At 38.3% G+C, this 25,237-nt stretch overlaps 1 protein-coding gene and 1 long non-coding RNA gene across 3 annotated transcripts in view; one reads left to right on the forward strand and one right to left on the reverse strand.

The window, feature by feature from the left end:
* IMMP2L (inner mitochondrial membrane peptidase subunit 2) overlaps positions 1-25,237 on the forward strand; it is an 845,846-nt gene that overhangs the window by 811,011 nt on the left and 9,598 nt on the right. The gene's annotated exons all lie outside the window — the stretch shown is intronic.
* Positions 18,470-25,237, reverse strand: part of LOC121105814 — a 114,922-nt gene continuing 108,154 nt past the window's right edge. Inside the window, exon 2 of the long non-coding RNA XR_005838532.1 lies at positions 18,470-18,832. This is a non-coding gene — a long non-coding RNA (uncharacterized LOC121105814). The remainder of the gene's footprint in view (positions 18,833-25,237) is intronic.

A 25,237-nucleotide genomic window follows, 5' to 3' on the forward strand; every position in this document is an offset into this window, starting at 1 on the left:
GTTCTGCTTTCTCCAAATGATCCAGACATCTATATTTACCTTACCAAGGCACACGGCCTTCTGAAAGTCACAGCTATATTAGTGCTAGCTTTTGGAGACAATGACCTCCCCTTATTAACCCTTGCTGTACCCACAGTATATGTCCTCTGGGCAAGACATCATTCATCTTTTCCTTATGTTTTGCATCCTTAATTGGAAAGCATTGTTCTTAATGGTCTGTCTGACTAGGTTGTCTGTCTTCCTTTCATAATTCTTTTGCTTCAGTGTGTCTTGTCTCTATACCATTGACCTTGTGAAGTACCCTACATTACTTTATCCTATCATGTATTGCTGTTCCCTCTCCACCCTTTCCCTCCCTGTCCTTTAAAAAGTTTAAGAATTTTTTTTAACCTTTCAGACTGTAATTATTTTCTTTACTGAGATGAAGTTCATGTGACTTTAAAGTGAAAAATTTATGGCATTTTGAATTTATAATTCCTAAACATTCTCATCACCCCAAAAGGAAACCCTGTACCCATTAAGCATTTACTCCCCATTTCTCCCTCTCTCTAGCCCCTGGCAGTGATGAACCTGCTTTCTGTCTCCATGGATTTACCTTCTGGATATTTCCTATAAATGAAACCGAACAGTAGATGACTTCTGTGTCTGGCTTCTTTCACTTAGAACAGTGCTTTTTGGTTTCCCTTTTGAGGTTCATCCATATCAGTACTTGACTCCTTTTTATAGCTGAATAATATTCCATTATTTGTATGTATCACATTTTGGTTATTTATTCATCCACTGATGGACCTGGGCACTTGTTTCCACTTTTGGCTATTATGAATAGAGCTACTAATGCATATTCCTGAACAAGTATTTGTTTGAATACATACCTATTTTCTTTTCTTTAGGATGCACACCAAGGAGTGTATAACTGCAGGGTCATAAGGTAATTTTCTGTTTAACTTTTTGAGGAACCATCAAACACTCACTCTCTCTGTTTTAATCAGTATGTGTTCAGTCCTGAGTGCCTTCTTGCAAAGCCTTAATAATATCCAAGAGATCACATTTACTCTTCTGTATCAGAACGTATGCTCTGATTCACAGGCAGTTAAGGATCTAAATAGTATTCTTAACTTCCCTTTCCCTTCATTTTCCTGGGGCCTTCCTGAGCTCTATCCTCCACTGCATTTTTTTCTATATCACATCTGTTGTCTTTTGTATCTGATTTTATCTGGGTTTACAACATCTTCATCCAGTGGACAAGGCTGCCAAACACTTTCTTCTTTGTCTCCTTGAGATTATGTTCTGTCCCTGCCAGGAGCCAATTATTCTAAAATTAGTCATCATCCAGAAAGATAAATTCTAGTCTGTTTCTCTTTTTTAGCCAGCTATTCATTTGTATGTGATCTTTCCTTTTTCAAAGGCGAGTACTCTAACTGGAAAAAAAGAAGAAAAAAACTTACTACTTGTGTATTCCAGGGTTTCACAAGTCTGTCTGGAAATACTTTTATATTTTTACAAATGTGTTTTTCTCCCAGGATCAGTCATCAGAAATTGTGGTGTCTGTAGTCCCCTATATTGGGCATACTTGTCCCAGGTGGGAAACCTAGCACCTGGTAGAGCTAATGGTCCACAAGCATCCGTCACCAGCCCATGACCTCCTACTTCCTGGAGTCTCTCTAGCTTTTCTTGTATGACTGCTACTGCTGTTATTCCAGAAGGCCTGGTTTAACCTTCTGTCATAAAAAACTGATTTCTGTCAAATAGTTCCAGAGGCTCAGAAGTTCTTCCATTTTTTTCCCCCTCTTTTCTAGGAAATTCTTCCCCACATCAAACTCAAGACATTGGTTTGATTTGTGCAACATCCACAGGTCATCTTCCTCTCTGGATTATTTTCCTATTCTCTCTAGAAATCCTCTATCCTTTCTAATAATCCAAAAGGAAGAGAGGCCTTCCTTAAGCCTTTCATTTATTTATTCAATTAATATTTGTCAAGCCACTACATGTGCCAGACAGTCTTCTAGGCACTAGGGATACAGCAGTTAACAAAGTCTGTGTTTTCATAGTTTTACAGCCTAGTAAGTGGGTATAGACCCAGGAAAATTAATAATTATCTATTATGTAATATCTACATATGGGTACATTTGATAATTGGTAAATACTATGGAGAAAAGCAGCACAGGATAAGGAAAACAGAGTGAGAGACCTGATGATGCTATTTTAAATATGGAGGACTTGGAAGGCTTTTTTAAGAAGGTGACACTTGAAACCTATCAGGGGGCTACTGCAGTAGTCCTGGTAAAAGATTATGGTGTCTCAGACTAGAGTGGTTGGGTAGATGTGATTTTCTTCTGCTGCATTCTCTTAAAGCTGGGGTATCACTCACCATTAAAGCGCACAAAACTCTTGCCCTTCTTGAGAAGTAGACAGTTTAGTACATATCCAGTAGTTGATAAAAGGTGTCTTTGGTTTTCATTCTTTGTCACAAATGGAACATATTCTTCTTCATGTGACCTATGTTTTCTCATAAAAATTGTTACTTTTACACACTTAATCAGTTAATCTCAGGCTTAAATGTGATGAAGCATCATCAGTAGGGATTGTTTAAAACGGAGATTCAGGGCACCTGGATGGTGCAGTCAGTTAAGCATCCCACTCTTGGTTTTGGCTCAGGTCATGGTCTCAGGGTGGTGAGATCAAGTCTCCATTAGGCTCCGTGCTTAGTGTGGAGTCTGCTTGAGTTATCCTCTCCCACTCCCTCTGCCCCTCCCCCCTGCTCATGTGTACTCTCTGTCTCCAATCAATCAATCAATCAATCAATCTTAAAAAAAATAAAGTGAAGATTCAAACAAGCACACTGGGAGATTCACACACTTTAGATTTTGAGAAATTCTGCTGTTAGCCCTATTCTCTTTTAAGTCCCAATATGCTATTAATAACAAAATCCATAAAAATAACTAATGGTTATTAAGCAGTATCTATCTTCTGATCATCATAACTCTAAAAGAATATATTGATAATATCAGATTAAGTTTTGTACAAGTTCACACAGCTAGTAACAGGTAGATCTAGTATTCAAGCCTACTCTGTCCTACTTCTTAAACAGTGCTAGTTCCTCTGTGCCATTTTGCTAAACAATTATCATATTGCTAGCAACTAACAAAGAGATCACTAAGTGATTGTAAGTAGCATTTAACATATCTAAAAGACTCTCTTGCCTTTCATAGGAATAAGTGATATTTTAATTTTTTGCTTCTAGGGGCACCTGGGTGACTGAGTAGGTTAAGCATCTGCCTTCAGCTCAGGTCATGATCCCAGGGTCCTGGAATTGAGTCCTACATCAGGCTCCGTGCTCACTGGGAAGCCTACTTCTCCTTCTCCCTGGGCCTGCCAGTCCCTCTGCTTATGCTCTCCCTCTGTCTCTGTCAAATAAATTAATAAAAATCTTTAAAAAAATAATTTTCTGCTTCTATAGGTTTTCACACTGGTTGAAGTTGCTCTGAGTTATAACTCTTCCTAGAGTTATTTGTACCCCTAGCAATAATCTATGCCAAAAGATAAAATAAAATATTCTTAAGTCATCATCAAGATTTGAGCCTCATTTGCTTTAATAAGACTTCAGCTCCTGGAATCAAACGCAGCTGTTTTTTTTTTTTTTTTTTTAATTTTTTATTATGTTAGATTAGTCACTACACAGTACATCATTAGTTTTTGATGTAGTTTTCCATGATTCATTGTTTGCATATAATACCCAGTGCTCCATGCAATATGTGCCATCCTTAATACCCATCACCAGCCTACCCCATCCCCCCACCCCCTCCACTCTGAAACCCTCAGTTTGTTTCCCAGAGTCCATAGTCTCTTGTGGTTCATTCCCCCTTCTGTTTATCCCCCCTTCATTCTTTCCTTCCTTCTACCAATCTCCCTGCTATTCCTTATGTTCCACAAATGAGTGAAACCATATGATAATAGTCTTTCTCTGCTTGACTTATTTCACTTAGCATAATCTCCTCCAGTCCCATCCATGTTGCTGCAAATGTGTAATCGTTCTTTCTGATGGCTGAGTAATATTCCATTGTATATATGGACCACATCTTCTTAATCCAGTCATCTGTTGAAGGGCATCTCGGCTCCTTCCACAGTTTAGCTATTGTGGATAATGCTGCTATGAACATTGGGGTGCATATGGCCCTTCTCTTCACTACGTCTGTATCTTTGGGATAAATACCCAGTAGTGCAATTGCTGGGTCATAGGGTAGCTCTATTTTTAACTTTCTGAGGGACCCGCACATTGTTTTCCAAAGCGGCTGTACCAACTTGCATTCCCACCAATAGTATAAGAGGGTTCCCCTTTCTCCACATCCTCTCCAACATTTGTTATTTCTTGCCTTGTCAATTTGTGCCATTCTAACTGGCGTAAGGTGGTGTCTCAATGTGGTTTTGATTTGTATTTCCCTGATTGCTAATGATGTTGAACATTTTTTCATGTGTCTGTTACCATTCATATGTCTTCATTGGAAAAGTGTTCATATCCTCTGCCCATTTCTGGTTTGATGATTTGTTTCTCGTGTATTGAGTTTGAGAAGTTCTTTATAGATCTTGAATACTAGCCTTTTATCTGTAGTTTCCTTTGCAAATATCTTCTCCCATTCTGTGGGTTACCTCTTTGTTTTGATGACTGTTTCCTTTGCTGTGCAGAAACTTTTTATCTTGATAAAGTCCCAAAAGTTCATTTTTTCTTTTGTTTCTCTTGCCTTTGAAGATGTGTCATGAAAGAAGTTGCTGTGGCCAATGTCAAAGAGGTTACAACCTATGTTCTCCTCTGTGATTTTGATGTATTCCTGTCTCACATCGAGGTCTTTTATCCATTTGGAGTTTATCTTTGTGTATGATGTAAGAGAGTGGTCAAGTTTCATTCTTGTGTATGTAGCTGTCCAATTTTCCCAGCACCACTTATTGAAGAGACTGTCTTTTTCCCACTGGATGTTTTTTCCTGCTTTGTCAAAGATCAGTTGACCATAGAGTTGAGGGTCCATTTCTGGAGTCTCTATTCTGTTCCTTTGGTCTATGTGTGTGTTCTTGTGCCAGTACCATGCTGTCTTGTTGATCACAGCTTTGTAGTATAGCTTGAAATCAGGCAACATGATGCCTCCAGCTTTGTTTTTCTTTTGCAACATTTCCTTGGCAATTTGGGGTCTTCTCTGGTTCCACACAAATTTTAGGATTGTTTGTTCCAGCTCTTTGAAAAATGACATTGCTATTTTGATTGGGATGGCATTGAAAGTGTAGATTGCCCTGGGTAGCATAGACATTATAAGTATATTTATTCTTCCGATCCATGAGCATGGGATGTTTTTCCATCTTTTTGTGTCTTCTTCAATGTCTTTCATCAGTGTTCTGTAGTTTCTAGAGTATAGATCCTTTACCTCTCTGGTTATGTTTATTCCGAGATATCTTATGGTTTTTGGTGCTATTGTAAATGGAATTGATTCCCTAATTTCTCTTTCTTCAGTCTCACTGTTCGTGTATAGAAATGCAACTGATTTCTGAGCATTGATTTTGTATCCTGCCACATTACTGAATTGTGTATGAGTTCTAGTAATTTGGGAGTGGAGTCTTTTGGGTTTTCCATAAAAGTATCATGTCATCTGTGAAGAGAGAGAGAGTGTGACTTCTTCTTTGCCAGTTTGAATACCTTTAATTCTTTTTTGTTGTCTGATTGCTGTTACTAGGACTTCTAGTACTATGTTGAACAATAATGGCGAGAGTGGGCATCCTTGTCATGTTCCTGATCTTAAGGGAAAGGCTCTTGGATTTTCCCCATTGAGAATGGTATTCACTGTAGGCTTTTCATAGATGGTTTTTATGAAATTGAGGAACGTACCCTCTATTCCTACACTCTGAAAGGTTTTAATCAGGAACGAATGCTATATTTTGTCAAATGCTTTTTCTGCATCAATTGAGAGGATCATATTGTTCTTGTTTCTTCTTTTATTAATATGATCTATCACACTGATTTGTAAATGTTGAACCACCCTTGCATCCCAGGGATGAATCCCACTTGGTCGTGATGGATAATCCTATTAATGTATTGTTGGATCCTATTAGCTAGAATCTTGTTGAGAATTTTGGCATCCATATTCATCAGGAATATCGGTCTGTAATTTTCCTTTTGCAAATGCAGTTCTAATTAACAATCCATAGGTTTGACCCTGAGATACTATATTCAGCAGAGCCCATTTTTAATAACTGAATTAAAAAAATAATTGCAAGAGCAATATAACAACAACAATAAAGAAAATGTAGAGATTCCATCAATATGATGGACTGAACTAATGTGAAATTTCCCCCCAATATTAGCATTTTAAAATGCTAATTTTTGACCTTGAAGGGGGGAAAAATGTGTGCAGAGAAAACAAAGAGAAGACATGAAACCAGCAGGGGTGAACTCAAGATGTGGAGCTATCACAGTTTGGAAGATGATCAGGTCCTAGCATCACAGGGTGGGAGATGTGGCATGGTGTGAACTGAGGGGTAAATGACACCTGAGCCAGAGACCTCCATAGAAGGCCTGTGCTCTGAAAGGCTTGGCCCCTCATTGAAGGGCCAACCAGGAAATTTACCCAAGGTAGAAGGAAACAACAACTAACTCAGCTGTTTTGACCTGGGGCACTGAACAATAATAATAAAAAGGGGCTCTCATGAGAAAAAGAGCCTCGGCTCTTAGTCTATCATCTAAAGATCACCACAGAATAAAAAATTACAAACTATATGATGAAAACATACACCATGAAGGAGGGTCATTCAGCAGGTAAAACAAACATGACAAGTAGCATACCCCAAAAAAAAAAAAAAAAGACGTTAAAGTACAAGAATGAAATGATGAACAAGATGAAAAACAGGGATACAACCCAAAGGAAAAAGAGGCCACTATGAAAAAAGTAGACAAATTTTAAAACAAAACCTGTAAAGAGTGAAAAATAAAGTAGCTTGAAATTAAAACTTAATGGACAGGTTAAACAGGCAAATTAGAACAAAAAAAAATCAGTGAACTGGGAACTAAGATCGAAGGATTGCAAAATAACAATGCTAAAGTGTGTGAACAATAGAATAAAAGAAAGGGAAAAAATTCATGTGCATACCGCCTTAACCTTCTTTTACTTTTTGTTTTAAATAGCTATTTAAACTTTTTATAAAGGAAACATTCACTTTAAAAAAATGTAATTCCAGGGGTGCCTGGGTAGCTCAGTCATCTGCCTTCAGCTCAGTTCATGATCTTGAGGTACTGGGATCGAGCCCCATGTCCAAATTCCACATATGAGTGAAATCATATGGTATTTATTTTCTCTGACTGACTTATTTCACTGAGCATTATACCCCTTAGATCCATCCATGTTGTTCCAAATAACAGAATTCCATTCTTTTTATGGCTGAGTAATGTTCTTTTGTGTGTGTATCTATCTATCTATCTATCTATCTATCTATCTATCTATCTATCTATCTATCTCACATCTTCTTTATCCATTCATCTGTTGATGAACCCTTGGGCTGCTTCCATAATTTGGCTATTATAAATAATGCTGCAATAAACATAGGGGTGCATGTATCTTTTCAAAGTAGTGTCTTTGTATTATTTGGGTAAATACTCTGTGGAATTACTGGATCATATGGTAATTCTATTTTTAATTTTTTGAGGAACCTCCATACTGTTTTCCACAGTGGCTGCACCAGTTTGCATTCCCACCAACAGTGCACAAGGGTTCCTTTTTCCTCCACATCCTTGCCAGTTCTTGTTGTTTCCTGTGTTTTTGATTTGAGCTATTCTGACAGGTGTGAGGTGATACCTCCCTGTGGTTTTGATTTGCGTTTCTCTGATGTTAAGCATCTTTCCATGTGTCTGATGGCCATCTGTAGGTCTGCTTTGGAAAAACGTCTGTACATGTCTTCTGCCCATTTTTAATTGGATTATTTGTTGTTTTGGTATTGACTTGTATAAATTCTTTATATATTTTGGATATTAACCATTTATCATATATGTCATTTGGAGATATCTTCTCCCATTCAGTAGGTTGTCTTTTAGTTTTGTTGATTGCTTCACTCTGCAGAAGCTTTTATTTTGATGTAGTCCCTAAAGTTTAATTTTGCTTTGTTTTCCCTTGCCTTAGGAGACATACCTAGAAAGACGTTGTTACAGCCAGTGTCAGAGAAATTACTTCCTGTGTTCTCTTCTAGGATTTTTATGGTTTCGGGTCTCATATTTAGGTCCTTAATCCATTTTGAGTTTGTCTTTGTGAACGTTGTAATAAAGTGGTCCACTTGCATTCTTTTGCACGTAGCTGCTCCATCTTCCTAACACCGTTTGTGGAAAAGACTGGCTTTTTCGCATTGCATATTCTTGCCTCCTTTACCAAAGATTAATTGACTGTATAATCATGGGTTTATTTCTGGGTTTTCTATGCTGTTCTATTCATCTATGTGTCTATTTTTTTGTGTGTTCCAGTACTGTACTGTTTTGATTACTACAGCTTTGTAATAGAACTTGAAATTCAGAATTGTGATACCTCCAGTTTTGGTTTCTTCCCTCAGATTGCTTTGGCTATTCAAGGTCTTTTGTGGTTCCGAACAAATTTTAGGATTGTTTGTTCTACTTCTGTGAAAAATACTGTTGGTGTTTTGAAAGGAATTGCATTAAATCTCTAGGTTGCTTTGAGTAGTACAGACATTTTAACAATATTCTTCCATGAGCATAGAATTGTCTTTCCGTTTTTTTTTTTTTTGTGTCATCTTCAATTTCTTTCATCAGTGTTTCATAGTTTACAAAATACAGGTCTTCCACTTCTTTGCTTAAGTTTATTCCTAGGTATTTTATTCTTTTTGGTGCAGTTGTAAATGGGATTGTTTTCTTAATTTCTCGTTCTGCTACTTTATTAGTGTATAGAAGTGCTACAGATTTCTGTAGTTTGGTTTTCTATCCTGCAACTTCACTGAATTCATTTATCAGTTCTAATAGTATTTGAGTGGAGTCTTTTATATATAATATCATATCTGCAAATATTGACAGTTTTACTTCTTCCTTACCAGTTTGGACCTTTTCTTTTTTTCTTTTCTTTTTTCTTTTTTTTTGGTCTGACTTCCACTGCTACGAGTAGGATTTTCCATACTACGTTGATTAAAAGTGGTGAGAGTGAATCTCTTGTCTTGTGCCTGACCTTAGGTGAAAAGCTCTTCCCCATTGATATTAGCTGTGGGTTTTTTGTAGATGGCCTTTATTATGTTGAGATATGTTCCCTCTAGACCGACTTTGTTGAGGGTTTTTATTATGAATGGATGTTATATTTTGTCAAATGCTTTTTCTGCATCTGTTGAAATGATCATATATATGATTCTTATCCTTTCTGTTACTGATGTGATCTACCACACCGAGTTGTGAATATTAAGCCACCTTTGCATCCCAAGAATAAATCTTACGTGACCATAATGAATGGCTTTTTAAATGTATTGTTGGATTCAGTTTGCCAATATTTTGTTGAGGATTTTTGCATCTATATTCACCAGAGATACTGGTCTATAGTTCTTTTTTTTTTTTTTGGTGATGTTTCTATCTGGTTTTGGTATCAGAGTAATGCAGGTTTTATAGAATGGAATCTAGAAGGTTTCCTTCATCTTCTAATTTCTGGAAAATTAGAAGATGGTGTTAACTCTTCTTCAAATGTTCGTTAGAATTCACCTGTGAAGTTGATTCTGGACTTTTGTTTGTTGGGAGTTTTTTGATTACTGGTTCAATTTCACTGCTGGTAATTGGCCTGTTCAAGTTTTCTGTTTCTTCCTACTTCAGTTTTGGGAGGTTCTATGTTTCTAGAAATTTATCCATTTTATTCTAGCTTATTCAATTTGTTGGCATATGATTTTTTGTAATATTCTCTTACATTGGTTTGTATTTCTGTGGTGTCGATTGTTATTTCTCCTCTTTCATTTGTGATTTTGTTTGCATCCATTCTTCTTTTTAATGAGTCTGGCTTAATGTTTTTCAACTTTGTTGATGTTTACAGAGAACCAACTCCTGGTTTCATTGATTGGTTCTATTATTTTTTTTTTGTTTCTATATAATTTATTTCTATGCTAATCTTTATTATGTCCTTCCTTCCACTGGTTTGAGGTTTTGTTCTTTTTCTAGCTTCTTTAGGTATAAGGTTAGGTTGTGAGATGTTTCTTCCTTTTTGAAGTAAGCCTGTATTGCTCTAAACTTCCATCTTAGAACCTCTTTTGCTGCATCCCAGAGATTTTTTTTTCAGATTTTATTTATTTATTTGACAGAGACAGACAGCCAGTGAGAGAGGGAACACAAGCAGGCAGAGTAGAAGAGGGAGAAGCAGGCTCCTAGCGGAGAAGCCTGATGTGGGGCTCGATCCCAGAACGCTAGGATCACGCCCTGAGCCGAAGGCAGATGCTTAACGACTGCGCCACCCAGGCGCCCCCATCCCAGAGATTTTGTACCATTGTGTTTCATTTTTGTTTTCCTCCATGTAGTTTTTGATTTTGAAGTTGCTTTCTTGGTTGACCTATTCATTGTTTAGTTTAGTAGCACATTGTTTAACTACATGTATTTGTGCTCTTTCCATGTTTTTTCTTGTGGTTTATTTCTAGTTTCATAATGTTGTGGTCAGAAAAGATATATGGTATGACATCAGTCTTCTTGAATTTGTTGAGACTTGTTTTGTGGCCTAATATTTGTTCTGGAGAATGTCCCATGTGCACTTGAGAAGAATGTGTATTCTGCTCTTTCAGGATGGAAAATTTCTGATTAAGTCCATCTTGTCCACTGTGTCATTCAAAGTCACTGTTTCCTTGTTGATTTTCTGTTTGTATGATCTGTCCATTGATGTAAGAGGGGTATTAAAGTCCCCTACTATTACTTTATTACTGTCAGTTCCTTTATGTATGTTATTAACTGTTCTATGCATAGGGGTACTCTCATATTGGGTGCATAATTATTTATAATTCTTATATCTTCTTGTGGGATTTTCCCCTTTATTATTATATAGTGTCCTTCCTTATCTCTTGCTATAGTCTTTGCTATAAAGCCTATTTTGTCCAATATGAATATTGCTACCCTGGCTTTTTTTTCATATCCATTTACATGATAAATATTTCTCCATCCCCTCACTTTCAGTCTGCATGTGTTGTTAGGTCTGAAATTAGTTTCTTACAGACAGCATATAGATGTCTTTTTTTTTTTTTTTTTAAATCCATTCCATTACTATGTGTCTTTTGATTGGGGCATTTAGTCCATTTACATTCAAAGTAATTATTGATAAGTATGTATTTATTGTCATTTTGTTATTTGTTTTGTGGTTGTTTTGTAGTTCTTCTCTGATCCTTTCTTCTCTTGCTCTCTTTCATGGTTTGTTGGCTTTCTTTAGTGATATACTTGGATTCCTTTCTCCTTGTTTTTTTTTTTTTTAATTTATTTATTACTGTTTTTTTTTTCTTTTTCTTTTCTTTTCTTTAAAGATTTCATTTATTTATTAGAGAGCAGGGTGAGGGGCAGAGGGAGAAGCAGACTCCTCACTGAGCAGGGAGCCCGATGCGGACCTTGATCCAGGACTCTGGGATCATGACCTGAGCCAAAGGCAGACGCTTAACCGACGCTTAATCCTCCCACTCTATCTTCCTCGGAAGTCCGAGAAACTCCCTCTTTAAAAATTAGGCAATGCTGGAAACATCCCAACTTATTTACAAATCCGAAAATATAGTAAAACTGTATTTCTCAAGCTTTAGCTTATATCCGAGTTGTCTGGTAGCAGTGTGGAAGCACAGAACGCTGAACCCTACACCTAGTGTTTCTGATCAGGAGGCCCAAGGTAGGGCCTGTAAATTTGCATTTCTAACGAGTTCCTAAGTGCTCCTAATTCTGCCAGTTGGGGAGCATACTTTAAGAACCACTGCCTTAAAGTAAAAGAAAATAGAGATGACCTATAATGCTACCCCTAAGGAGACAACATATCGATGTACAAACTTCTGGACTTTCTTTCCTGTGTGTGTGTGTGCGCACATGTGCGTGTATAGGTGGAGGGGAGGGGACCAATATGTATGTTTTCTTTAATAACCCAAAGTGAGATGGTAGTTTTCATCCACTTTTGTAATTGGGGCTTTGCATTTAATATATAGTTTTATGTTTTTATTATCATTATAGCTATATCATCATTTTTAATGGCTACATAGAGTTTCAGGAGTAGGATATATCATAATTTATATAAACTAATAATGGACTTAGCAGAATGTATTTTTGCAAACTTGCCCTATTGTTTACTTATATCCTGTGTTTCTTGGGTAGTCTTCAGCTTACTGTGTAATTTACTCTTTAGTGTAACTTCTGTAATAGTGGCTTGACTTTAAAAATATGACTATCTCTAATATTTTCCTGTTGATTTTTTTTTTTTTTTTTTTTTGCTAAAGACAAAGGAATGTTAGTAAATTGGTATTAGGTTTTATTCAGCATCATTTAGATTGCAAACATAACAGGGTTTTTGTATGATTAAGTCTCTTTCATAAACATACCATTTCATTTTGTTCTTGCATGACCACAGCTCTCATGTCCTAAGTGGTGGTAAGCAGTGTTTCTACTATAAATTGCTATTTAACACAATACACTAGCATTTAGTGATCTAAAACAACCATTTTATTTTGTTCACAATTGTATATGTTAGGAAATTGGGAAGGAGTCAGCTGGACGGTTTGTGTCTGACTCATATGGTATCAAGTAGAGCAGCCAGGACTGAAAGATCCAGTTTCAACACGGTTTCTTCACTGAGGTGTTTGGTGCTCAGTGTTCTTTGGCCTTTGTCTTTCTCTCTCCATATGGCATTTCATGATCCAAGTGTCTCCGTGTGGCTTGGGCTTCTCACAGCGTGGTGATCCCGCAGTTACACTTGTGACATGATGGCTGTTTTCCAAGAGGCTAGAAGAAAAGGCTGTCAGGTCAGTTAAGTGCTATGCCCAGAATTGATCAAAGCAGTCACAGGTACCCACCCCCAACCAGATTCAAGCAGATGAAGAAATAAACTCCACCTCTTGAAGGGGAAGTAGGGTGGAAAGATCACATTGCAGAAGAGCATTTGAGTTGGGAGGTGTTTTTTGTCATCATCTCTGAAAAATACCATGTGCCACAAGTTGGTGGTTTACATAAATAAGTAAGTAGAATTGTTTATACGTGCATTGACTATTTCATCAAGAAGTGTAAAATCTTAATTTAGTTTAAAAAAATACATTGCTATGATAAATAGATCTAAATTTTAAATAATTATACACTTTATGCTAAAATTAATAACACATTCCTTTGTCAGCCATGCACATGTGATAGTTCCTTCCTAACTTAGTCTTGTCTAAGGGAATGCCATTTTTGACATTCTATTTGGAAAAAATGTTACATTGAGTTCTTTAAGGAATAAAAGATAAATTAGACATGAGTCCTGCCTTGTAGGGCCTTATAGAAATCTAGAGCAGATGGGTCATAATATATAATTATAAATAAGGTAATGAGATAAACATAGAATTGGGAATGGAAGAGAGGCATTTTACAAAGGCTTTATGGAAAATGTCACTGGATGTCAAGGGATGGGTACAATGAGGATCTGGAGATGATGCTGAATACTTGGAACAGCAGGAGTAAAAGCATCAATACGGAGTAACCAAGTAATAATGGTGGTGACCATTTCAGTTTGTAGTTTAGAGCAGTAGTGCTCAGGCTTTGGTGGACATTCAAGTCACCTTGGAGAACCTGGATGGAGCTTGTATAGGGTACATGGTAAAGGAATCATGAGCAAAAAGAATAGAAAGATCAGTAGTGGCCATAATACTGTGATGGTTCTTGGATATCAGGCTGGACATCTTTTGTGTTAGTAGGAAGCGAGGAACCATTGAAATGTTTAATCATGAGAATGACGTGATTGAAGCCAAGCTTTAGAAAATTCATCTGGTACCAGAGAGCACAGGAGATGGAGCAAAACAAGGCTGGAATTGGGGAATTTGGTATAAAGATGACTGAGGAAATCTGAACCTGTTTCTTGATGATGGCAGTGTGAGTGGAAAGGAGCAGAGGAATTCAAACAAGGAAGAATCTGGCAACTAACTTGATAAGATGGTAAAGCAAAGACAGAAGTCTAATTATGAATACAAAGTTGCAGTTAAAGCTGGGCACAAGGGAGAGCCCCAAATTGAGAAGCTAGGGTAAGATACTTATTTGAGAGAATTGATGAGCTGGTATATTCCGTACATCATGTTTGTGCAATAAGGAGGACACCCAGAGGAGAATGTCCAGCAGGCCACTGAGATTCCGGTCTGGAGGTTAAGAGAAAGGATAGGCTGGGCATAGAGATTTGAGGGATTTTTGCCAGAGTGAGAGTTCAAGAAATGGCAGTGGATGAGTTCACCAAGGGAAAGCATATAAAAGAGAGGAGAAAAACAAAGAAAACATAACCTAGGGGAAAACCTACATTCAGGAAACAGGTGGCTAATGATGAGTAAGCAGAAGTTTACAGTGTGTTCAGAGCACCAAGAAGAGAAGTAAGGTGGTCCTTAGGGTGACTTTCTAGCTGGGGTGGTCAGCAGGGTTGAATATTGCAGAGGAAGGTGGAGACTGAAGACATTCCCTGGAAATGCTGGTGATCTTTAAAAACAGAATTCTGCTGAATAGTGCAACAGATGCCAGCAGGGGTGAAGGAATGAGTTAGTGATCAGGAACTGGCACCATTTATAATGCTTTATTTTGGTAAGAAAATTCATATTTCCAGTGGACCTTTTAACTGGTTTTGTGGAGCTAGGAGAAAAGACAAACTGCTCATTTACCTAAAAGCCATTTTTTTATTTTTTGTGATATGTCATATATATAATTTAAAGCAACACGGAGTCCTCCACACTCTTTTTTGTTCACTACTGCAAATGCCTTTACCAGGGGCAAAGGTCTCTTAGGGATGTTGCCTTAGTCCAAGGGATTTTGTTTTTATTGAGCTCATTGAAGAAGAAAAACTCCTTCAAAGTTCAGCTCTGCATCAAAAAATGAAACGTAACAACAGCCATGTCTTAACGCTGTTAGAGACAGAGTTCCTAGTTCCTAAGCAGGAAATTATTTATTGGGACAAGATTTCTTGCAGTCATTTTTATAGTTATAAACCAGTATCACAAGTTAACTGAATAGAATTTTTCTGAAAGGCAAAACTCCTAATTGGATACCATTAACAGTTACCAGTGGGATACAATATATTGTAGCTATTTTCAACACCTCATCTTTTTATCTGTTGTTATTAATGTATTACACCCCAGGCTTCATCTGTACCTGACTGATTATGGGACTGTCAGAGCAGTGAGAGTATACCACGGCTCTGTGCTAGAGCAATGCCAACGTTACACCCTTTGATTCTTGTGGCTACTTCCCAGAGCTGACACTGTTGCTCCCGTTTCAACAATGAGTAAAGACCGAAAAGAAGTCAAATAACTTACCAAAGATGATGCAGCTGTTAATTCTCTGGATAACCATATGGTTTTCTGACCCCAAAGCTTATGCTCTCTGCCTGCTGCTTACTGATGGTTCCCCACTCCTCTCCCTTGGGCCACGTGTACCTCGTGGTGTTCCAGGAACAGGGGCAGTGCGCTACGGGTGCTGAATTATCAGGATTTCTGAGAATTAGAGAGGTTTTCTTTTGACTTTCTGACTGAAGAATAAGTTTGGGTTGATCAATCCCCTCCATCTCATTGAGTTAAAATGTCTTTAAAGTAATGAAGCAGTTGTCTTCTCAGGTTATGGAAGACACAGAAAAGCCAAGAGAGAAAAGAAAAAGGAAAAGCTAATTGAAACTGTAGTTTCAAATGTCAGTACTAGAGGCAGTGGGCTCACTATGGCCAGGAGTTTTCATGGAGAGACTTCATCCAAGGGCAGGGCAGGGTCTGCTCCTGGTACTTTGTGCATACTGTATTCCTCTCCCGTTTGTTAGAAGAAATGATTGATGACAGTTTTCTCACAGTGGGAGGGTGGCACATAGCATGCGTGAAGACCGGAGTGCCAAATCTGTGGAACCTTCATCATCAGCCAAACCTCTCTTGCTCTCCATAGGGCAGTAAGTGTTTCTGTCCAGCAGTGTGGCCATAAGGCCTAAGCCCTCCTTACTCTTCAGGTTGAAGTCCTGACAATTTAATATTATCCGTGGGTTTACAAAGCATCAGGAGTTTTAGTTGTAGATCTCAGCCTATTGCACTATCACAACAAATTTGTTTTATAAAAAAAATTGCAAGTTAGACTCAGCATTCAATTATCTGAGTCAGTGGAATCAAGTCATGTATAATCCATAGCAGTGGATTATCTCTAGATAATCCATAACTTTCTACTGGAAAAATAAATTTGTTTCTGTTATATTTTCCTTAGGCTACTATTAAAGTTACCAACCTCTTCCCAGGCATAGATACATAAATGTAAAGAAAAGAGACATGATGTAGAATTACGTAATCTAGCAAATAGCAATTTGTAATATAGAAATTTTGATAGGTTTTTGTCTGGATCTTTATAGGTTCTCTAGGCTCAGGAAGAACTAGTAGTTGTAAATCACCTTTAAAATTGCAGCTATTTCCTCCCCTAATCTTTGCTCTGTTCTGTTGTGCCAGTGTCAATGCTCACCTTTTTGCAGCTGAGTGATACAATTCTGCTTGCACAGAAGTCGCATGAGCTCTGGTCTCGGGGTGCATGTGTTACTGCTCAAGGAAGTTTATTAATTCTTACACATAGCTGATAGGTTTCTAGCATTATCTTTGAAATGCTGTGTTCCCCTAGGTGTCTGTCCTTAGCACTCTTCCCTTCTTCTTCTCTAGGAGAGCACTTTACCATGAATACAACCAGATGATTCCTAGATCTCTAAGTTTTACTTCACACACTAGCCTGAACTCTTGCAGAGAATGGTGTGTGACATTCTGTGACACTCAATAGCAATCTCAGATTGAATAATCCAAAACTGAACTCACTGTTTCTCAAATCTGCTCCTTCTGCCATGATCCCTCTGCTGCTACAGGAATTACCATCTTTCCAGGCAGGGGAGAAATCAGTCATCTCCATAATTCCTTCTTTTCTCAGCCCCCATGTCCAATCAGTTGCTGAATTGTATCCAATCTAAATGCATATTGTATCTACTTTAATCAACATGTTTTGATCTTCTTTGTACTTTCATGCCATGGATTCAGAACATGAGACAGTATCTACTTCAAGAAGCTCACTCCTAGTAAGAGAAATAACAAAAGACTATCAGTGGACAGTATGATAATTACTAGCTGTCATTAAGCAGCAGTTGCTGAGACGGGGAGGAGAAGGTGGAAGCCTTCCACATCCAGGAGGAAGTGATCTGTAAGCTACATCTGGAAAGTTGAAGAGGTGTGACCTAGGTAAAGAGCAGAAGAAAGCCTTTGAGAAGGTAGAAAAAGTAGGATGTGAAAAGGTACAGAGATGTGAGAGAGCAAGGCCTTTTCAAAGAGGTGTAAGAGTGATCCAGGTACACATTACGGAGTGCCAAGAAATAAAGCCCATTTATGAAGAGCTGTGTATACTTGCTACGAAATTTGGATTTCACTCTCAAAGTATCCTTTCTTTCTCCTTCCCCTACACGTGATCATTGCTCTCGTCAGCTCTCTAAGCCACAAATCTCCTGGCTGTTCTATTGCTCGCTACTCTTGCCTTTTCTGTCCTTAGATTGCAGTCAGAGGTGGCACCCCTGTGAGAGTTTAGAACCTTTCTCTTTCCTAATCCTTCACTGGCCTGTGTTACCAGATTCCACTCGTCTTCTGCAACCCCCACTTGTGCCAAACACAGCCCATGGATCAAGCCTGTGACAACTGTCTTCCCCTCTAAGTTATAAACTCCTTAAGGCCAGAGTCTATGGCTCAGCCGTCAGTAGATTTAGAACCCCATGCCCTATACTTTGTACGTAGTAGGCTTTTATATATCTGTTGCAGGGAGTAGAAGGAATACACTTCAGAGTCTTGCCACATTTCTTCATTTTCCAAGTGCTTTTATGCACGTCAACATAAGCACATTGCTGTAATCAGCACCGGCTTCCTTGTCCCTGCCAGCAAGTGTTCCCTACAGCCCAGTGGCTGTCGCATGCCCGACCAGCAGCGGTTCAGCAGCGGTTCCCACACAGCAGCGGTTCCCACACAGAGTGGCATGCGTACAAACCTTAATGTGCAGTGTGGGTTTTCGTCTGCAGAAAATGAAAGGCCTCACTTTTCCCTGGGGTAAAAGCAGGTTTAGAAAGCACTGATGCAGGGCCCCTTGCCGACCTTTACAGTTTTCAGGGCTCTATACCTCATTTCACTGACAGGTATGTTGAAAAGGGCTTTGAACTAGGAGCCGGGGTTAGGATTTGCGTCCCAGCCCGAACCAACTGGGTACCTGTAGGCAACATTTCTTGATTTCCTCACTTTTGGAATTAGTAATGAGAATTCCTTTCAAATGTCATTATCAACATTCTTTTACTAGGATTTTCATGGTAGCGTATCAATCAGTTATCTTGGAACAAAAATCACAAAGCCATCCTGACTTTCTTTTTTTCACCCTGACTCATGTAAGCAGAAAAGGTGTTATTGGAAGAATGTTGAATAATCCACTGAATGGATGGGATGAAAACCAGGCAGAGGAATTTGACAGCAACATAGGATACCCCTGTGTTCACACGGGAGCAGGGTGATGAGTTTGACAACTGTTGTCACTGGACACTTCCTCACGAATATTCAGCTCTCCCCCAGGAACTCTGCATCACTCCGTCCATGTTCAGACTCCCACATGTGGGCATCCAACTGGCTGAGCCCAGAATAGATCCTGTAGAGGAAAAGCACAGTTGAGGACATAATATTTAGAAAAGATCATTTAAAGGGCATGCTATCTATCTATCCAGCCTCCTAGATAATGTAAATTCCTACCATTGGAATCCGTTAGATCCCTAGATTACATACAAGACTACGTTGCCTTCGTCACTTGCAGAACAACATTCACCCAATTGCCTGCAAGGTGATTTCTGCTGTGACTTTCTGGGGGAACCTCCTGCAGAGCCCTAGTCCGTTATGATACTTAGAGTATGCTGTCCTAGATCCGATGTGAGAAATAACTCACAGAAATTTAATCAGAGGAAAACTTCCACCTGGGCCTGTAAGAACTGTGTAAGTTCGCATGTTCTCTTCTTCACATTGGCTCTCAGGGAGCCAAGAAGCAAGCATGGGGCTCTCCACAGCAACTGTTTTCACCCTCGTAGTTATCATTTACCTTCTTTTGTTCCTGGTTGTGTATTTTGTAAAGCTCCTCACATTCTTTTCGGAAGAAGGAATAAAAGAGGGCTGGGAGGGGGGAGAGATGGATGCCAGCCACCCAGTGAACAGAAGTAACCACGGCAGAGAAGTGGCTGCATCCACCATAGCAGAAGGCCTGGCAATGGAAATCGGTTACCTTGTCCTGAATTCTCTTACCCAGGGCAAACTGGTCTATTTGTGCAGCCACTTGTCCACTTGGTCTAAATGTGGTTTAAAACAGTGTCAGCAACACCTCTCCCCTCATGTATTTACATGAACTGTTTTATCTCCTACATAAGAATAGCATGTGGGACATCAGCTACTAGAGAGAACACAAACAATGAGACATCAGTAATGTCATCCGTCTACTATGGATTATTGTGGATACTGAGTTGCTAACTATCCAAATGATATTAAAGTATTTCATCACCTGCCTAATCAAGCTGCAAAATAAGGAGTTAGACCACTTCAACTCCAGTGATTTGATTATGTGGTAAAGAGAGTGGTGCATAAACATTAATCCTGGGAAATTAATTCATGAAAATTAGCTGAAGATACCCCTAGAGGCCTGTTTTGTATCTATTTTTGCATAAAATGTTGAACTAACTACTTACTGAAGGTGTCTTGGGGGAACTAGAATGATTATGCATGATTCTGTAGTTATCTAGAGAGAATCATGAAGAGGCCATGAAGTGACCTGAAAATGCATTCTGATTAAAGCTAAGTCTTGAACAGGAAAATTGCTTTGAAATGATTAAAGTTAAAATTGTTGGTAATGAAGGAAAACACTTGTCCTAGAATGAGGACTTTAAAAGAATCTCATTTTGAGTCTTTTGTAAAGCATATGGCTTTACTTTTTCATTGCAAAATATTGGGTTGCATAAACCTATCACATTGTCATAATTTGAAATTCAGTGGAGTGCAAGGACTTGGAGAGTGTTCTAGATAAAAATCTGGCAAGGGATTGTGTCATGAGTGAAGATCTGCCCTCGGGAGGGGTAAATCTTCAGTATCCTTTAGAGCCCACCTACCGAATGGGAGCCTTTCTAAGAGTTGGCCACAGTGTCTGCTCAGGGTACTTGGTTCCTTTGTATGTCTACCTTGTCTCGTTGGTTTGTTGAAACATCTGTCCTTCCTACCAGATCATGAGATCACAGAGGACCGGGATCATCTTTATTGTGCGTAACTCTGATTACATTTATCCTCTTTGGTAAATATTCACCTTTGCAGATAAGATATTAATATTTTATCTCAAACCTTAGAAGGCAAATGTGTTTCAGAATTCAGACTTTTCAGATGTTGGAAAGGCGGTATCAGCGTCTATATCATATGTAAGATAACACTCCCAGCAAAGTCTGGGGAAGCTTCTATAATCAAGCACATTAATTATGCAGCAAAAACATAAAGAGCCTATTGTAAAGTTGCAATAGACATAGGGGTACATATATCTTCACAAATTAGTGTTTTCATTTTCTTTGGGTAAATACCCAGGAGTGGAATTTTTGGATCATATGGTATTTCTATTTTTAATTTTTTTAAGGCACCTCCACACTTTCCACAATGGCTGTACCAATTTACATTACCAAAGTGCATGAAAGTTCTTTTTCCTCCACGTCCTCTTTAACACCTGTTGTTTCTTGTGTTGTTGATTTTAGCCATTCTGACAGGTGTGAGGTGATATAGCACACTGTAGTTTTATTTGCCTTTTCCCGGTGATTAGTAATGATGAGCATCCTTTCATGTGTCTGCTGGCCACCTGGATGTCTAGGTCTTCTGCCCATTTTTAACTTAGATTATTTTTTGGGTCTTGAGTTGTATAAATTCTTTATATATTTTGGATATTAACCCTTTGTGGGATGTGCCATTTGTAAATATCTTCTCCCATTCGGTAGGTTGCCTTTTAGTTTTGCTGATGGTTTCCTTTGCTTTGCAGAAGCTTTTAATTTTAATGTAGTGGTAATAATTTGTTTTTGCTTTTGTTTCCCTTGCTTCAGGAGATACATCTAGAAAAATGTTGCTACAGCCAATGTCAAAGAAATTAGGGCCTTTTCTCACTTTAGGATTCCTATGGTTTCAGGTCTCACAGTAAGGTCTTTAATCCATTTTGAGTCTATTTTTGTATATGGTGTAAGAAAGGGGCGAAGTTTCAATCTTTTGCATATAGCTATCAACACCATTGGCTGGAGACATTATCTTTTTCCCATTGCATGTCTTTACCTTCTTTGTCAAAGATTAAATTAACCATATAATCATGGGTTTTTATCTCTGGGCTTTCTATTCTGTTCTGTTGATCTTTGTATCTACTTTTGTGCCAATACCATACTGTTTTGATTATTAGAGCTTTGTAGTTTATCTTGAAATCTGGGATTATGATACTTGCAGTTTGGTTTTCTCTTTCAAGATTGCTTTGGCTATTCAGGGTCTTTTGTGGTTCCTTACAAATTTTAGAATTATTTGTTCTAATTCTGGAAAAATGCTATTGGTATTTTGATAGAGATTGCATTAAATTTATAGATTGCTTTGAATAGTATAGACATTTTTATTTTATTTTATTTTATTAAGATTTTATTTATTTGACAGAGATAGAGACAGCCAGGGAGAGAGGGAACACAAGCAGGGGGAGTGGGAGAGGAAGAAGCAGGCTCATAGCGGAAGAGCCTGATGTGGGGCTCGATCCCAGAACGCTGGGATCACGCCCTGAGCTGAAGGCAGACGCTTAACCGCTGTGCCACCCAGGCGCCCCAGTATAGACATTTTTAAAATATTCTGTCAATCCATCAACATTTCATAGTCTACAAAGTACAGGTCTTTCACCTCTTTGGTTAAGCTTATTCCTAGGCATTTTAGTATTTTTGGTGCAATTGTAAATAGGATTTTTTTTTTCATTCCTCTTTCTGCTTCATTATTAGTGTATAAGAATGCAACTGATTTCTGTGTATTGATTTTTGTATCCCGCAACTTCACTGAATTCATTTATCAGTTCTAGTAGTTTTTGGGTGGAGTCTTTTGTGTTTTCTCTATATAGTATCATGTCATCTGCAAAAAAGTGAGTTTTACTTCTTCCTTGCTAATTTGGATGCCTTTAATCTCTTTCTCTTGTCTGATTGTTGTGGCTAGGACTTTCCAGTATTGTGTTGACTAAAAGTGGTGCGAGTGGACATCCTTGTCTTGTTCCTGATCTTAGGGGAAAAGCTCTGAGTTTTTCACCATTGAGTAAGATGTTCACTGTGGGCTTTTCATATATGGCCTTTATTATATTGAGGTATGTTCCTTGTAGATTTCTTTATTGAGGGCTTTAATCATGATTCAGTCTTGTACTTTTTCAAATGCTTTTTCTGCATTTATTGAAATGATCATATGGTTTTTTATCCTTTCTCTTGTTGACATGATGTGATATTGATTGATTCAGCAAATACTGAACCATCCTTGCATCCCAGAAAGAAATTCCACTTGTTTGTGGTGAATGATTTTTTCCCCTAATGTATGTTGGATTTGGTTTACTAGTATTTTGTTGAGAATTTTTGCATTTATGTTCATCAGAGATAGTGGCCTATAGTTGTCCTTTTTTGTAGTTTATCTTACCTAGTTTTGGTATCATAGAATGAATATGGAAGCTTTTCTTCTATTGTTTGGAGTAGTTTAAGAACAATAGGTGTTAACTCTTCTTTAAATGTTGTTAGAATTCACTTGTGAAGCTGTCTGATTCTGGACTTTTTTTTCTTGTGAGTTTTTTGATTACTGATTCAATTTCATTACTGTTTATCAGTCTCTTCAAAATTTCTATTTCTTCCTGCTTCAGTTTTTGGAGTTTATATATTTCTAGGAATGTATCCATTTCTTCAAGGATATCCAATAATATCTCTTATAATCCATTGTGTTTCTATGGTAGGGATTATTTCTCCCGTTTCATTAATAATTTTGTTTGAGTCCTTCTTATTTTTTTCTTGTAATGAGTCTGGGTAAAGACTGTTAATTTTATTGATCTTTTCAGAGCCAGCTCCTGGTTTTATATCTGTTCTAATTTTTAGTATTTCCTTACTTCTGCTGATTTGGGGTTTTGTTTATTCTTCTTTCTCTAGATCCTTTGTGCATAAGATTAGATTTTTCTTGCTTCTTGAGGTAGGCAGGCCTATAACTGGTATAAACTTTTCTCTGAGAACAGCTTTTGCTGTAATCCAAAGACTTTGGTCTATTTTTTTTTTTTTTTTCTTTTCCTCTTTGATTGCTTGGTTGACCCATTCATTGTTTAGTATCATGTTATTTAACTTCCATGTATTTGTGTGCTTTTTCCAGGTCTTTTCTTGTGGTTGATTTCTAGCTCCATAGCATTGTGGTCAGAAAAGAGGCATGGTATGATTTCAATCTTTTTAATTTGTTGAGACTTGTTTTGTGGACTAATATGTCATCTACTCCAGTGCACAGGGAACATTTTCCAGAAAAGAATGTGTATTCTACTCTTTCAAGACGGAATGCTCTGAATATATCTGTTAGAGCCATCTGGTCTAGTGTGTTATTCAAAGGCATGGTTTCCTTGTTGGTTTTCTGTTTGGATGATCTGTCTCTTGATGTCAGTGGGGTATTAAAGGCCCCTACTATTGTATTAGGTGCTTTATGTTTGTTATGAGCTACTTGATGTATTTGGGTGCTATATTTACAATTGTTATAACTTCTTTAATTTTTTTAAAAATGTTATTATTATTTTTTAAAGATTTTATTTAGACAGAGAGAGAGACAGCCAGTGAGAGAGGGAACACAAGCAGCGGGAGTGGGAGAGGAAGAAGCAGGCTCCCACCGGGGGAGCCTGATGTGGGGCTCGATCCCAGAACGCTGGGATCACGCCCTGAGCCGAAGGCAGATGCTTAACGACTGCGCCACCTAGGCACCCCTACAATTGTTATAACTTCTTATTGGATTGCTCCCTTTATGACTTTATAGTGTTCTTCTTTGTCTCTTAAGGTCTTTGTTTTTAAAGCCTATTTTGTCTGATAGAAGTATTGCTACTCCAGTGGGTTTTTCTTTTTTTCCCACTTCCGTTTACATGATAAATGCTTTTTCATCCCTTCACTTTGAATTTGCATGTGTCTTTATGTCTGAAATGAGTTTCCTATAGGCAATGTGTAGATGGATCTTTTCTTTTTAAATCTATTCCATCATCCTATGTCTTTTGGAGTGTTTGGTCCATTTACATTCAAAGTAATTATGTCCATTTTGTTACTTGTTTTATGGTTGTTCCTGCTGTTCTGTTCCTTTCTTCTCTTGCTCTCTTCTCTCACAGTTTGCATTTTGCAAGAGGGGACCTCCAGCTGCCCCAAACTGAGGCAGGCAGGGATGGAGGGGGTGGATTAGCAGAAGCATGAGAATGGAGGTTAGCAAGCAAGGTAGCAAGTGCTGGCACTGGCTTCTGCAGATAAGTGTGTGCTGGGGGATGGGGAGGGAAATGGCTCCTGCCAACACTTTCCTTTTTGGAGAAATCTCCCAAGGATCTCTCTCCCTCCAGCACATGCTCTGGGATTAGTGAACAAATCTCTCTCCGTTATACCCCCCAGCCATTTTTCAAACTGCTGCTTCTATGCTGTGTGTCTGCAGGCTCTATTTGTGCTGTCTCTTGAAAGGCATGGACTCAGTTTCTTCTAGCCTTCCCTGCTCCCTCAGAGCAGAGCCTCCTGATTTTGAAAGTTCCAGGTGTTAAGCCCCACTTGCTGTAAGAACCCATGAAATTTGGCCCCTCTCATTTTCAAAGCTAAATGTTACAAGAATTCATCTTCCCCGTAAGGGTTTCCCATGCCTGGCATGCCTCCTGTGAGGGTCTCTTTCTTTCCTTTCTCCAGGGGAGAAGGGCCTAAGGTGTACCTTCCTCCTGTGGACAGTCCCTGCAAAACCATTTAGCTCCCAATCATGTCTCCACTCTTCCTATCCTCTTAGATGTGGTCTCTTCTTCACA

Source organism: Ursus maritimus, unplaced genomic scaffold (genome assembly GCF_017311325.1).
Source record: "Ursus maritimus isolate PB19 unplaced genomic scaffold, ASM1731132v1 scaffold_3, whole genome shotgun sequence".
Taxonomy (NCBI): Eukaryota; Metazoa; Chordata; class Mammalia; order Carnivora; family Ursidae; genus Ursus; species Ursus maritimus.